General features: G+C 52.7%; 1 pseudogene; it reads right to left on the minus strand.

Annotated features, from left to right (window-relative positions):
• Nucleotides 1-1,103: 1,103 nt before the first annotated feature.
• LOC114110429 (ferritin light chain-like) lies at nucleotides 1,104-2,463 on the minus strand (annotated as a pseudogene).
• Between the last annotated feature and the right edge of the window lie 5,099 nt (nucleotides 2,464-7,562).

The raw sequence follows: 7,562 nt of genomic DNA on the forward strand, positions 1-7,562 counted from the left end.
TGCCGCGGAGGGCTGAGCTGGAGGGCCCCTCGGGCTGGTGGGCGTGGATTCCTTTGAGGCTGCGGACTTGCCAGAAGATCCATCAGGAGAAACCTTCGGGGGACTTGGTGTGACTTGGTGGGCAGTGGCCTGGCAGGTAGAAGAAGCATGGGGAGGCCAGTGTGGCTGAGGGTGGTTTCAGCCAGAGGCGGGTCCAGCTTTCCAAGCCAGAGAGAGAGCGTGGTGAGGCCCTGCCCTGGGTGCGTGTGTATTATGGGTGGGAGCAGGGAAAGGCAACTGTCTGGAGTGCCCAACCGAAGAGGGAAGCAAGAAGCGGGACTGAAAATGGAGGGCTGCTGGTGTCTGGGGTTATGGGCTGGATTGCATCCCCCGCCGCCCCTGGCCTTCCCGATTCATATGCTGAAGCCCTGAACCTTAGAATGTGGCTATATTTGGAGATAGGATCTTTATTTTTTATTTATTTATTTTTTTGAGATAGGATCTTTAAAGAGGTGGTTAAGGGCATGGCAACCCACTCCAATATTCTTGCCTAGAGAGTTCCATGGACAGAGGAGCCTGGCGGGCTACAGTCCATGGGGTCTCAATGAGTCGGACACGACTGAGCAACTAACAGTTAAGGTAAAAGGAGGTCATTAGTCTGGGCCCTCATCCAATATGACTGGTATCCTTAAAGGAAGAGATTAAGCCATAGACACAGAGAGGGAAGACCATGAGGACACGGGGAGGAGGCCGCCATCCCCAGGTCAGGGAGGGGCCTCAGGAGGACCCAACCCCAGCAACACCCCCATCCTGCTCATCCAGCCTCCAAAACTGGGGGAAATCAATGCCTGTGCTTTAAGCCCCCGTCCTTGGAACTTATTAAGCAGCCCGACAGCAGACAGACATCTGGGTTCCAAGCTAAGACAGGAGAAGGGGTGCATGAGTGTTGCGGGGCACAGCAGTGATTTCAGATGAGGCTGTGCTTCTCCGCCCCACCCTACACAGGAGGCTTCTGGGGCTCCCTCATCCTCATCTTTTGGTTCTGAAGCATCGCTCTTCTCTCCCCAGTTCTTTTTTTTTTTTTTTTTTTTTTTGCTGCAAAAAGCTTTATGGTTTCCATTTGGTTAAAAACTTGGGAGAGGCTCCAGGGTGTTAAAAGTCTGCCTGGTGGCTGCAGAGAGGGGCTTCTGGCATAAGCCCTGCCATTGAGGGGGGTGGTTTCCTCAGAGGCTGCCGGGCTTCAGAGGCTCCTAGTCATGCTTGAGGGTGAGTCTTTGGAGGAGATATGGGACCAGCCAGCCTGTGGAGGTTGGTCAGGTGGTCCCCATCTTCTAGGACATGTCCCTCCAGGAAGTCACAGAGGTGGGGCTCTGTGCAAGCAGAACCCAGGCCATGCATATCCAAAAGGGCTGGTTCTGGTGCTTCTCCATGAAAAGGGTGGCTTCTAGAGCATCCTGGGTTTTACCCGACTTGTCTTGAGACGCTTCTGCGTGTCCTGGAAGAGGGAGCGGCTGCAGCTCTGGTTTTGCATTTTCAAGAGATGCTGGGTGCCCTTGCACTTCTCCTTAACCCATTTGTAGAAAAAGTGGCCCATGCCCTCCAGAGCCATGTCTTTGTGGTCAGAATAGAAGCCCAGAGAGAGGTTGGTGTAGGAGGCCGGCAGAGGTGTGTTGACCAGGCAGATGACAGTGGCCTCCACCTCAATGGAATAATTCCAATGAATCTGGGAACTCGTGGTTGATTGGTAATGGGCATGTGTACATGCTAAGTTGCTGCAGTTGTGTCTTACCCCATGGACCGTAGCCCACCAGGCTCCTCTGTCCATGAGATTTCCCAGGCAAGAATACTGGAGTGGGTTTCCATGCCTTCCTCCAGGGGATCTTCCCCATCCAGGGATCAAACCTGCGTCTCTTATGTCTCCTGCATTGGCAGGTGGGTTCTTCACCACTAGCGCCACCTGGGAAGCCCTGGCAATAGGGTGGTGGTTGTTGTTCTCCAAAATCACTGCAGATGGTGATTGCAGCCATGAGATTAAAAGACGCTTACTCCTTGGAAGAAAAGTTATGACCAACCTAGATAGTATATTCAAAAGCAGAGACATTACTTTACCGACTAAGGTCCGTCTAGTGAGTGTTGGACTGTGAAGAAGGCTGAGCGCTGAAGAATTGATGCTTTTGAACTGTGGTGTTGGAGAAGACTCTTGAGAGTCCCTTGGACTGCAAGGAGATCCAACCAGTCCATTCTGAAGGAGATCAGCCCTAGGATTTCTTTGGAAGGAATGATGCTAAAGCTGAAACTCCAGTACTTTGGCCACTCATTGGAAAAGACTTTGATGCTGGGAGGGATTGGGGGCAGGAGAAGAAGGGGGCAACAGAGGATGAGATGGCTGGATGGCATCACGGACTCGATGGACGTGAGTCTGAGCGAACTCCGAGAGTTGGTGATGGACAGGGAGGCCTGGCTTGCTGCAGCCCATGGGGTCGCAAAGAGTCGGACACGACTGAGCGACTGAACCGAACTGAACTGAACTGCACTGAACTGTTGTTGTTCACTCGTTCAGTGGTGTCCGACTCTTTGCGACCCCATGGGCTGCAGCACGCCAGGCTTCTCTCCTTCACCATCTCCAGGAGCTTACTCAAACTCATGTCCATTGAGTTGGTGATAGGAGTTAAGCTCAAAAAATGGTGTTGGCTGGCCCTGGTGATGGCGGAAAACTGAGTGGCTGATTCTGAAGGTTGCATCTGCAGAGAAGGATGGAGGGTGGTCAGAGGCTGGAGCGAGGGGCGTCCCCGGATCTGTTCTGTCCGAGCACCACTGAAGCAAGAGACAGATGCTCAGGGCCTCCTAGCGCGCTGCCTCTCTCAGTTCTTGTAGACTCAGCTCCTACGAAACACACAGGGAACGTGGACGTGAACCTGGAGGGCCTTTAGGAAACACCCACCCCGCCCATCTCCGAGGATGCTGTAGCCGCAGTCGTCTCCAAAGGTGCCCAGACATGTGTGCGCCACACACACACACACACACACACACACACACACACACACACACACACACACACACACACACGTGTGCCCATGTGCTTACACTCAATGCCAATATGTCATCTATTAAAATTCCAGTTTTACAGACTTGTTTTAAAATTGCCCAAAGGACATGGAAAATAGCCCTGCTTTGAAGATGTGTGCATGTTGGAAGGGCGGTCTCAACCCACATCTGGTTTTCGGGTCTCTGGACTGAGCGGGGGTGGGGGGCTGGCTCTGGGCTTCCTGCGCTCTGGTGGGGGGGCAGTGGGCTGGTTTCGAGGTGTGTTCATCGCCTGGACACCCCCTGCTCTGCCAGTACGTGCCCTGGGTGGGGGCTTGCACTGGCCTGGGGCTGGCAGGGGGCAGTGGGTACTGAGGCTCAGGCCTGAGAGGGAGGGGGCCTGGGAGGGGCCCTTGGGGGCAGGCGGACGGGGCAGCCAGGGGCCGGGTGAAGTGTCGCCACACAGGACTCTCCTTCCCTGGGAGTCCCTGCTCCGCACTCTCGGGAGCCCCTCCTTGGAGCAGTCAGGACATGCGCTCTTTCCTGGCCCGCACAGGGCTCCTTCTGCCCCCTCCACACCCCAGCCCCGCCCCCCAGGCCGGCTGTCTCGAAGCTTTCTGCGGCCAAGGTGCTGGTCCCTCTGTAGCCCATCTCTTCCACAGCGCGCAGGGCAGTGCCTCCTCTGGGGCGGTCACCCAGGTGACTTCAGTTCAGAACCAACACTGTTGGCAGCCTGCCCATGGCAGCTGCCACTGCGAAGCCCCTGCCACCCGCTGAGCCCCCGCTGCCCAGGCTTCGCATCTCTAGCGTTCCTGCAGCCCCACCCGTGACACGCTTGTCATCCCTGTGGCAGACTGGATGACCCAGCTGCACAGACGCCCACCAAATAGCCAAGCCAGCTGCTCTGAAGCCGGGTTCCTTCTGGTGGGGCCGGGAGGACTGCACGGATGCCCCGGGTGGGGCTGTATGTGCAGGAGTCAGCTTCGCCTTTGGGAACTGGTGGGCTCCCCCCCCCCTGCAATGCCCCCTTAAGTCCCAGGTGCGTTTCATCACTTCTCCTGCCCCAGATGCTCCCTGGGGGCCTCACAGATGCCCGCAGGGTGATGGGCATGCCAACGGTGCTGCTGCGAAGAGTGTCACAGTAAAGGGCCCCAACAGGGACTCCTGGGTGAGGGGCATGGGTTCGTCCAACCAGCCTGGGCTGGGCTGCCTGGCAAAGATAACTCTGAGCCTGGTCTTAAAGGGGGGACAGAGAGACAAGGAGAGGAAGGGGGATCCAGGGATAGCCTGGGCCGAGGCAGGGGGGTTGATGTTAGAACATCTCCCTGCCCAGCCCTGGTCCCCAGGGGTTCACAGGGTGAAGCCAGGTCTCCTCTGGGACTGCCAGCCCTAACCTCCCCTGCTGCCCCAGTGGCTGTAGGGGATTTAGGGGTGGGGGCTTTGGGGGTGGGGGCAGCCCGAAGGCCAGCGTGAGGAGGCTGGGCACCTGGGGACTCCTCCCAGGCTGGGGGCTCCTCTCTGCTAATCCCCAGGAGGTTCTTGAGTCCCCAGCCTGGCCGGGTGGGCCCCTCAGGAGCCAGGCTGGGCTGGGTGGGAGGCGCTGCGCTGCGGCGAGGACAGATGTTTCCAGTTTGAGGGCTCGGTTGTCATAGATTGTTTGTTCCCCACCAAACACTGCTTTCTATTAAGCTGACTCTGGGAGACTGAGGGGCCGCCATTCGTCCATGTAGGTAGTGTGTGGGAGCCCTGGTGAGGAAGTGGCTGTGGGTCCGTCCACCCCGCACACATCCTGACCTTGAACAGGCCCTTGTCCTGAGAACGGTCCCCTGGCTCCTGGCAGTCTCATTCAACAGAAAGGTTTGAGAGCTGGGACTCAGGAGGCCTCCGGATGGAGGTTCTCTGCCTTTCCTCTCTGTCCCCGATCACAGCCTACTGTTGGGTACCCTTCCACCCCTGCCTCCTCTTTCCTTCTTCCTAAAAGAGACCGATTTACATTCCAGTATTCACTCCCCCTTATACAGCTGATCCATCCAGGTTCCAGATCCTGATTAGTGTGATATGATGGTGGAAACCTCTCCTTGCCAACGATGCTATAGGAAAAGGCGTGGGAAGGAGGACTGGGCTGGAATGTGAGAGGACCTCGGGAGGAGAAGACCGAAGCTGTGTCCTAGATGAGATCATGCCTTGATGCAGCATCAGGAACTGTGGCAGCCCTCTTGTGACTATGCGGTAAACCCGGCAGAGGGTTTATGAGGCTGTATGAGCCCTCTCTGAGACTTCTTATCATGTGAAATGATACTAGCTATTATTTATTGAGTGCTTATAATGTTCTAGAAGCTGTGCTAAATGCTGGCATATTTGACAAGTGTTTCCTGAGGTCAGGTTCTTGTTAAAGGTGTGGGATACAGACATGCAGAAATCAGACATAAATCTCTGACTCAGAGAATTTAGATTCTCTATGCTTTAAGTATTATCTCACTTAAGATTCAAACAACTGCGTGAGGTGAAGTGAGAGATGACACAGTTTGGTTCAAGCACACGCCCACCTCTGTGGCCTGGGCTTTCCTGACAGAGGCTGGAGAGCAAGAGGCTTCATTTTCTAGGCTCCCCTGCAGCCAGGGTTCTGCAAGCACCTGGCTTTCCCCAAGCGCACTGGCTGAGATGTGGGTGGGAAAGAGCATGGGGAGGTGGCAGGTACGGGCATTTGGGGAAAGTGGTGGCACTGGTTCCTCTGGGGCAGCTGTGGGAAGAGTTTAGTGACTGGTCTCTAAGCTGTGTGGAGGGGTGCTGAGTGCTGGGTGGGGTAGCAGCGAGGCTGCCTCTCAATCCTGGGGAGCAACTGGCTATTTCTCCTGGCTGTGTACCTTAGTTCCCCAGCCCAACACCCAGAAATAAATCCTTTTCTGCCTAAATTAGTTTGAGTATGTTACATAATTGCTGCAAATAATATCACCTAAAATGTGTCTTTGAGCTTGAGGAGGTGGTTGGGTGGTAGATGATAAGAATCCACTCACAGAGGGTGAGAAACCAGAGTCTCTTGTTGGGCAGTGGGAAAGAATTAGGTCAAGCTGCTTCCTCCAGTACTTAGGAAGGAAGGCCACGGCCAGACAATGGGCTGGGCTCAGGGGCAGGCTGGATGTGGGCTTGTTTTCTTTGAGGGGTGTGTGTGGGGCTCTTTGCGGGGAAACAAGACTGTTTGTGGGTGATGGAGACTCGCAGGAGAATCCTCCTTCCCTCCCTTTGTAGCTGCAATAGCAATGGTGAGCCTTCCAGCTCATGAATCTAATATGCCTCCACTTACCTAGGGTTTTAATTTCACTCACATTTCTTTTAAGATTGATCTCTGGGTACTTAATGGAGTTTTAAAAGGCTACTGTAAATGTTACACTTGAAAATTTTCATTTTCTCATTGTTCTTGGTGTATAGAGACATGAATGATTTTTGTACATGACCTGGCACCCAGAAGGCTTGCTTGTTCTGCCCATTTATTGGTAGATTCTTTTATTTACAATAATCATGTCATCTGCACAAGATGACAGTTTCTTTCCATCTGATCCAATATTTAAAAAAAATTGCACTGGGCTAAGACCTCAGGTACTATTGACCCCCTCCCCCAGTACACAGTGAAATTTTTAAAAATAAATTTAAAAGGTGTAATCCTTTATTAATTGAAGTTATTTATTTTGGGCTGCACTGTGTCTGTCGCTGCATACGGGCTTTCTCCAGGTGCGTCGAGCAGAGGCTACTCTAGTTATGGTGCACGGGCTCCTCTCAGTGCGGAGCACGGGCTCTCGGATGTGTGGGCTTCAGCAGTTGCAGTACACGGGCTTAGCTGCCCCATGGCACGTGAGATCTTCCCAGACCAGGGATTAAACTCGCGTCCCCTGCACTGGCAGGCGGATTCTCAACCACTGGACCACCAGGCAAGACCCACAGTGAAACTGAAAGAAGTTTACAGTCACGTATATACCCACCATCTAGATCCTGCCACTCTAGATTTTACCAGGTTACCATACTAGCTTTACTATTCATCTTCCCTCCTTCTATTCCTCCATGAATCCATTCTTTTTTCCTTTTGGTGATGCATTTCAAAGTAGCAGCAGAAATCAGTATAATTTCCCCTTGTACTGTGGCTGTGTATCAGTATCTAGTATCATTTGAATGGTACTATCATTTGAATGATATCTAGTATCATATTTGGATGGAAGTGTTAAATGGAACATAGTTTTCTAGCTCCTGATCTTAGAAGGAAAATTTTGATACTTTAAGTATGATGTGTTTGCTGTAGGTTTTTTGTAGATAACTTTATCAGAGGGACATTTCCTTATTTTTCTAGCTTGCTAAACATAGCACTCAATGATTGTTGAATTTTATCAAAAAAATGTTGTCCACATCTGTTATCATTTAGTTTTCTTTTTATTCTGTTGATGTGAATGACTTTGGTTTCTGAATGATAAGCCCAGTTTAATCATGATGTATTTACAAATACTTTCTGTTATTTATTTTGGCTGTGCTGGTCTTTGCTGCAATGCACAGGCTTAGTTGCGGAATTTGGGATC

This window comes from Ovis aries, chromosome 23, assembly GCF_016772045.2.
Source record: "Ovis aries strain OAR_USU_Benz2616 breed Rambouillet chromosome 23, ARS-UI_Ramb_v3.0, whole genome shotgun sequence".
Lineage (NCBI taxonomy): Eukaryota > Metazoa > Chordata > Mammalia > Artiodactyla > Bovidae > Ovis > Ovis aries.